The sequence below is a fragment of the Lactuca saligna genome, chromosome 5, assembly GCF_052625555.1.
Source record: "Lactuca saligna cultivar CGN05327 chromosome 5, ASM5262555v1, whole genome shotgun sequence".
Taxonomy (NCBI): Eukaryota; Viridiplantae; Streptophyta; class Magnoliopsida; order Asterales; family Asteraceae; genus Lactuca; species Lactuca saligna.
Window position 1 is genome coordinate 277,390,737 of NC_136421.1, and position 8,389 is coordinate 277,399,125.

The following is an 8,389-nucleotide window of genomic DNA, read 5'->3' on the forward strand; positions in this document are numbered from 1 at the left end:
CGAAGATGCTGCAAGAAAAATGCAGGAAGGAGAATCGACCACTAATGACTCTCCATCCAACAACGCTTTAGTCGAGGGGGAGCCAAGCTCTCATGTCGAGGGGGAGCCAAATTCTCATGTCGAGGGGAAGCCAAGCTCACAAGTCCAGGGGGAGCCAAATTCTACAACATCAACCGAAGGTCCTTCATCAACCGAAGGTGCTTCTCCAATCGAAGATACCTCTCCAACCGAAGGTGCTTCAATGCCTGGAAGCTCAACACCACAAGAAACACCTGAACCTCATGTTTCTCAAAGCTCATCAATTGAGGGGGAACATAATGATATGACGCTCGATTACGACAGTCAATCTGAGCCAGAAGAAATGATTAATGCTGAACTAGACCCAACCTTTGATCCGAATTACCCTCCTCTTGTCAAATGGACCAGAGATCATCCTATCTCTCAAGTAGTTGGTGATGTATCTGAAAAGGTTCCGACCCGATCACAACTGAAGGCAAAACAGACATCCTTATTTTCAAAGGTTGAGTTTTGTATGTTTAACTCATTCATATCAAAAGTTGAACCGAAGACAGTTAACACTGCCCTAGATCACTCTGATTGGGTTCAAGCAATGCAAGACGAACTGAACGAATTTGAAAGGAACAAAGTCTGGTGCCTCATTCCAACTCCTCCAGATGCTTCGGTTGTTGGTCTCAAATGGGTTTTTAGGAACAAAATGGACAAGGAAGGTAATGTTATCAGGAACAAGGCTCGTCTGGTGGTAAAGGGATACTGTCAGGAGGAAAGGATAGACTATGAACAGACTTTCGCTCCAGTAGCTAGGCTAGAATCTGTTAGAATATTTCTGGCTTATGCTGCTCATAAAAACTTTGAGGTTTTCCAAATGGACGTCAAGTGTGAATTTCTCAATGGAGAACTCGAAGAAACTGTGTATGTGGAGCAACCTCCTGGGTTCGTGAAAGAAAAGCTTCCAAATCATTGCTATATTCTGGATAAAGCTGTGTACGGCCTCAAACAAGCTCCGAGAGCCTGGTATGAAACGCTTACAAAATTTTTAAAGATGTCTAAATTTAAACAAGGTTCAGTTGACCCAACCGTCTTTCGCAAAAAGGAAGGTAACCACCTTATGATAGTTCAAATTTATGTCGATGACATCATCTTTGGCTCCACGAATCCTAGCTTAACAGCTGAATTCAGAAAGCTGATGCAGACTAAGTTTGAAATGAGCTCAATGGGTCCTATTAACTTTTTCCTTGGTTTAAACATAAGACAGGGTCCCGAAGGCATCTTTATTAATCAGGAAGCTTACACGAAGACTCTCCTAGCAAAGTTTGGCATGATGGGAGACTCAAAAGTCAAAGTCCCAATGGCATTCGGCACCAAACTTACCCCATCTCTAGATAAACCGGCTGTCGATATCACGCTCTATCATCAAATGATAGGCTCACTGATGTATCTAACTGCTAGCAGACCTGGTATCATGTTTTCTGTGTGTTATTGTGCTCGATTTCAGGCAAACCCACGCGAACCTCACATGCTTGCAGTGAAGAACATCTTACGCTATCTCAAACGAACCACCTCCTTAGGTCTATGGTATCCATCAAACTCAGGCTTCTTTGTTCAAGCCTATTCTGATGCTGACCTTGGAGGATGTGGACTCGACCGTAAAAGCATAACTGGTGGCTGTCAATTCCTTGACGGGAAGTTGGTCAGCTGGCAATCCAAGAAACAAACGTGTGTGTCATTGTCTACTGCCGAAGAGGAATACATTGCCGCTGCATCCTGCACATCACAAGTGATTTGGATCCAGAGTCAACTTCGAGACTATGGACTCAATATGAAGAAGATCCCACTATATTGTGACTCTGAAAGTGCAATTAGGATCTTTCATAACCCAGTGCAACACTCTAAAACCAAACACATAGCACTGAGGTATCACTTCATTAAAGATCACGTGGAAGATGGAAACGTCGAAGTTGACTTCGTAAGAACCACTGATCAACTGGCTGACGTCTTTACCAAAGCTCTTCCTGAAGCATCATTCAATAAAATATTGCAAGGGCTAGGTATGATGGAATCAGAGTCAGTACCTCACACTACCTCTCAACCTCAAACGTAAGAAGCGAAACCAACCGAACGTTCGGGTTCGGTTCAACTATCTGACTCGCTCATTACTTCAAAGGTAGTCTTTCTCTGTTGTATATTTCTTGTACAATTTTGTTTTTCCTTGTGTTAAAAATATTTTTCCTTGTATGTCTAAATTCCTTGGTTTCTCAAAACTTCTTCAAAACCGAAACCTACCGAAGGTTCGGGTTAGGTTTTTCAAAATTTTGTTGAACCGAAACCAACCGAAGGTTTGGGTTCGGTTTTTCAAAATTTTCCTAAACCGAAACCAACCGAAGGTTCGGGTTCGGTTTTTCAAAATTTTCTTGAACCGAAACCAACCGAACTTTCGGGTTCAGTTTTTCATATTCTTTCCAAAGTTTTATTCTTTTTCTTTTCTTTTTACTTATTTTTTTTTTAATCTCAAAAACTCCAAAAATATTTTTTTTTAATTTCTTGTGTGTTCGTGTTCGTTTATGGTGATAAATTTGATGAATTACCTAAGTGTCCCTAGAAGCATGATGCTGTATGTGTCTCAAGCCTCATAAGATTTTGAATAATGGCCTTCATGACCTGGTATACACAAACCTTGTCTTCCCAATAAGGCTAACTCATTTATTCTAATCGTAAGCTACCTCACTCTTTTCTCACATGAGTTAAAAGTTTCCTGCTTGGTCCTTATTTTCGCAGCAGAGGTACTACGTTCTCTTACACCATCTCCATTTTACTTCTCCATTACACTCGTTCCATCATAGTAACCCTTGAGACTCTCAGAAATTACCGCTGAGGTTTATGGTTACACAACATCTGTGTTTATGATCTTAGTCTCGTGTCACTACGAGCTGCGTGAAACCCAAAATTCAACACTTAATGAATTGACGGTGAACAATTAAGTTGCTCAAGCTTTCACTAAAGGATTGACGAATGTACCCTACTAAAATCTCAAATTCTATTTTGTGTGATTCCTATGAAATTGTTAAACACCATAACATTTCTTCCCTTGGGATCCAGTTTTTAATTTTCTTCTGAGATTTTATATTTTTCCAAGCCACCCTTATTTAGTCTAATTAAAAGAAGCCTTTCAACATTTCTTAATAAATGTTTGATCATAATTTAACGGGAATCCACACTTAAACCTTAAGGTCTCTCTTGTCCTGTGGCATTAAATGCGTGTGTGGAAATGGTAACGGCTTTTCTCTCTGAAACAGCGCTAGTTGGGCTGCGTGATGCTAGGAACCTGACACTCTCTCTCCTACGTGATCATCACACGCCTCAACTGTCATCCATCTGTCACTCAAGAACCCGGTTCATATTTCCATACGAGATTTGAAACGATTTTTCTCTCTCCTCTCACCCACTATAAAAAGCCCTCTACACCACCTTTTACCTCTTTACTGCCTCCAAAATTTCCAAAGAGCAAATACTCCCAAACAGTTTCCTGTTCATCCTCTTCTTCATACCTGCATAAATGGCTGAGTCATCTTCCGTTCATGCTACCTCACAAATCCTTCCCATCCGCCCACAACAATGTCTGGTCATTGATCTTAACCCACTGGCGTACGACTCCTATATGTCACCGGTCATAGAATGTTTGAAGTATTCCCAACTTGCTCCGGCTCTCTCAAGAATTGAATCTGTGTCAATGGTGGCCCTATCGCAGGTTTACGCGACTGCCTACTACGACAAGGCCGTCGACCGGGTGTTTTTCGAGCTTGCAGAACACAAGACCTCAGTCTCTCGCCAACGCTTCTGCACCTTGCTAGGTTTTGTTGTTGACCCTTCAAGAGTTCATCCGGAGTCGATTCAGATTGGTCATTTGTATAACATGTTTTACAACATGGGATACACAGAGGTTCTCACCTCTGTCGCTAAGTTTAAAAAGTCTTGCCTGCCGCCACAGTGGAATGGCCTATTTACAGTCCTTTTCAAGGGCTTGTCGGAAAGGAGCTCAGGATCCGATGGTGCAAGTCGTCTCTTCCTGTCAATAATGTACGGGGTTTACAACGGGATTAACCTGGACTATGGGTTTGTCCTATGGCAGCAGCTTATCTAGAGCCTCTCCTCATCATCCCGACACTCTGAGGTGTCGTTGTCCCGGTTCTGGATCTTGATTACACGATGGGCCATGGATAAATTTGATGTTCCTACTGCTGACGGTGCATCGATGTCTTCTATCGGTACGTTCCATACCAAGAAGATCATCGTCTCATATGCATCAAAATTTTCCTTCATTGGCTCCATCCCGGAGTCAATGTATGGCGACGTGCCATCTGACAGCAGGTTAATTCGGAAGATCAAGGCGCTTAGGCCATCTGGTCCAAGGGAACTGACACCGGATATGCTTAGGTCAATTCACGATGCAAACAAACCGGTGAAAAGGGGCAAAAAGGCAGAAAAAGGGAAGCATGCGTCCAAAGCTCCAAAGGGAGCTTCTCCCAAAAAGAGGGAACAACCGAAGGCTGCACAATCCCCACAGCCGAAGAGGAGGAAGACTCAACAGAAGTGAAAGCTTGTAATTCCCTCTTCTTCGAGTGACTCTGAGGGTGAGAGTTCGGGCTCTGATGGCTCTCAAGGAGACGAATCTCCTCAACGAGGCAACACACCACCTCGGTCCCCTACCCCAGAGATGGAACTTCACAATTCCCCAGTTCCTTCACCTCCACCAATCTTTACCACTGCAACCGAAACACCACCACTAACCGACCTACCTCCCGTAACCGAACCACCACAAACCAAAACCCATACAACCGAAACTACCCATACTCAACCACCACCCAAAATTATACCAACACCCACTCAACCTGATCCTACCAAACCTACACCACCCCCAACTTCACCACCCCCTTCATCTCCTGAAAATGCCTCTGATGGCGAAAACCCTTACCTTGGTGGTGAACACATGATCTTTGATTCGGTCTACTATAGTCCGTTTCAAGTTCAAAGTGACGAGGAGGATGATGCTCCAGTGACAAAGAAGCATCTCAAAGAGCTTAACGAGAAGGTTGACCAACTTCTCGCCTCCTCTTCCAACCAGCAGTCCTCTCTTTCTGAAGCTGCCCTTCAGAAAATTGTTGATGTCTTTTCCAGGGCTCAACATGATTCGGTGGCCTCAGCAACTGCTGCGATTGATGCCTCCACCAGAGCCTGTGAGGCTGCGACCGAAAAAGTCGATAAACTATTCTCCGACGCTTCTGTCCTGCTGAAGTCCTTGCAGGAAAGCGCCCATGCCACCAAGACATCTTTGGAACCAATTGTTCAGCAATTGGCCAACTTTGTCTCAACGGAGTTGACTTCGTTCGCTACTCTTCGCCAAAACCTAAGCGACGACAACTCGGCACTTCGTGCCTCCATCGATGCTCGCCTCGCTAAGCTACAAGAGGATCTTGCAGCTGAGCATTCTTTGATGGACGTTCTGGCGGGCAAATCAACCGCCCTCGAAGTCAAGAGCACACAACTCTCCAACTCCCAACAACAACTGGACGATCTTCGATCCGAAAGGGAGGTGATCAAAACGTGTGTTTCGGATGTCCACGCCGCATTATCCAACATCCTGGAAGCACACGATCCCATTCTAAACTTTTCGGTGAGGCGTACCCTCGCTGAAAAACTCTCTCCGGCCATCGATCTTCTCAACAAAATCGAAGGACTACCGAGTTTCGTGTCAATTCCGAAACAAGGGGGGGATGAGAAGACTGGATCGAAACCACCTCCTTCCTCTAAAGCTACTCACACGACCGAATCTCCTCCGGTTGGTCAAGCTTTGGGTTCGGGTGTGAAGAAAAAAGGCAAAAACTTAGCTGAGGAAGAAGATGAAGAAGGAGACAAGGAGACCATTGCTGACATATTAAAAAGAAAGAACAGTCGCAAGGTTGACAATGATGCCAGTCGTGTCGTGCGAGAGGCTGAAGAAGCCGAACGCAAACAAAAGGAAGCCCACGATCTCCTTGAAAGCCGGAAGACTCTCTTCCCTGCCTGGACCAGGGAGCGTTTGATTAAAGAGGCCATAGAAACTCCTAGCATTTTATGGCTCGAGTCGGTTATCTCGTTCGACTGCAACAATACTGTCGATTCGCAGTTCGACATGCCGCTGACTCGAAAGGCGTTCATGTTCCACGTCTTCTCAAACATTTTTGAAGTCCCTCACCCGAATGCTGAGCTTGACAGGGAGCTCATTGACTTTTATCTGGCGGCTGCTCGTCCTCAATTCCTCACTTGGAGCACCCAGAAGATTGTAAACGTTCGGGTGCTGAAACCTTATACCGAAGGTCGTTTTATAAACGTTCGGTTCAAGTTGATTCGGGGATCTGCAAGAACTGCTCATATTATCTCCCTGGCAGATCTACCGAATCAAAATCCTCATGATTGGATTGTCCTGTATAATATCCTTTTGACTAATGAAGCCGAATATGGTCCCATTCTAGACCATGTCTAAAGGATGTTAGCCTGCTACATCATGGAGGTTGCCCTAATGGATCAGGAGGTCGCCACAGTCTTCAAGAAGAAACCAAAGATTGCTCCTGTGGGATCGGCCAGTGATCTCAACCAAATGCAATTGGGCAGGATCGACCCGAGACGCAACTCGGTTATGTTCACTAGAGCGGAAGGACAGAAATGTCTCTTCGCTTTAGCTGACAAGCACCTTTACACCACAACTTGTTTGGAGCATGTGTTATTCATTATCAAATGGTGTAAAGAGAACACGGCTGATGACATCAAGTACTTCAATGATATGATCAATTGGTACATCCGGTTTAGACAGACCATTCTCTCCATCACCAAATGTCTGTTTAGCACCATGAAGAAGAAGGTACCTGCTTCAGCTGCTGGCCCAAGTAACTAGTGAAGATCTCGCTCCAAATTAACGCAAAGGGGGAGATTGTTGGGCTGAAGATTATTTTGAAGATTGCGTCTTTTGGGCTCGATAGTATAAGTTACTTTGCATTCCCGTTTGGGCCTGTCCAACCGAGAACCTTTTATGTTTTGTATATAAGTTTACGCTTGCATGCTTATTAGGTTAACGATTTTAGAGATTAACGACATAGCGTTTCATCTAGAGTATAATAGGTTTCTTTAATCGTTCTTGTAACCTACCAATCCTCTACAGTTGATGTTCTTAATCGAGCTCTTCTGAGGATTTTGTTTAATCATTCGACACGTTTGATTCCATCTTGACTTGTTCTTATTATTGCGTTCATACAGTTTTATATTTACATACTTGTTCAAGATCTAATCGATCTTTGTAGATTAAAGGTTGGTTTAATCGCATCATTTTAGAAATCCATTCCAATAATCCCCATGTCCATTTAATCCATTTAAGCACTCAAAACCACACCCACATGAGTTTACGGCCGTAAACTCATGTATGTGTGTGTTCAATGGCTGTAAACTCTTTAAAATGTTTACTCTTGGGGAGTAAACTCAAGTCCCAAGTCCCTAGTGCCATTACACGCCCGAAGATGTCACTCGGGTCACTCCAAACGCTCGTTTTGAGGTGTTTAACCTCGTTGGAGTGTAATGTTCCATATGATTAGTGAATCTATCCCTAATTGTATATATATGGACACTATTTCATTTTACATAGGGACATCGCAAGTAATCAAACCTCGAACCAACGTCTAATATCCAAAACCGACGTATTTCCGAGTCCGGTGAGTTCATACCCCTACCCTTTTTCACTGTTTTTACTGTTTTCAGGGGGAACACAAGCAAAGTACAAGGGAATTCTTGTACTCAAAACATGTTTTCAAATGTGTGTTTCATACTTCATATGCTTTTATAACTGATTACCACAACTGCTAATCATTTGAACATGCAGATCACGTAACATATATTTGTGAAATAGGTCCTTAGACTGTTATGTTTTACATATATTTTACAAATGGTTTTCCACATTTTATCAGTTAAAAGCATGATATTAAACATTTGAACATAATACATGTACACTGTTTTGTCCTCGGTAACACTCCACACACATACGCGAGTGGAGGACTATCATATTATTACTAGTAAATTTGTTCATCCTGTATGATTGGAGACACGTCCTCGGAGAACACTCCACCGAGATACGCGAGTGGAGGACTACACCCATAACCAGAATCTCTGGTATTTAGAGAGCGTGACTTGAGTGTATAGATCTATACGGGGCTGACTACCCCACACCTGGCTGCTAGCTACAGCCGAACCGAAATGGTTCAAGGGTGACAAAAGTCATAAGTATGTGGACGACTTATTGCCACATGTGGACTACTTATCGCCACAGGTTTTAGTCTATTGTATGGTTATGGAA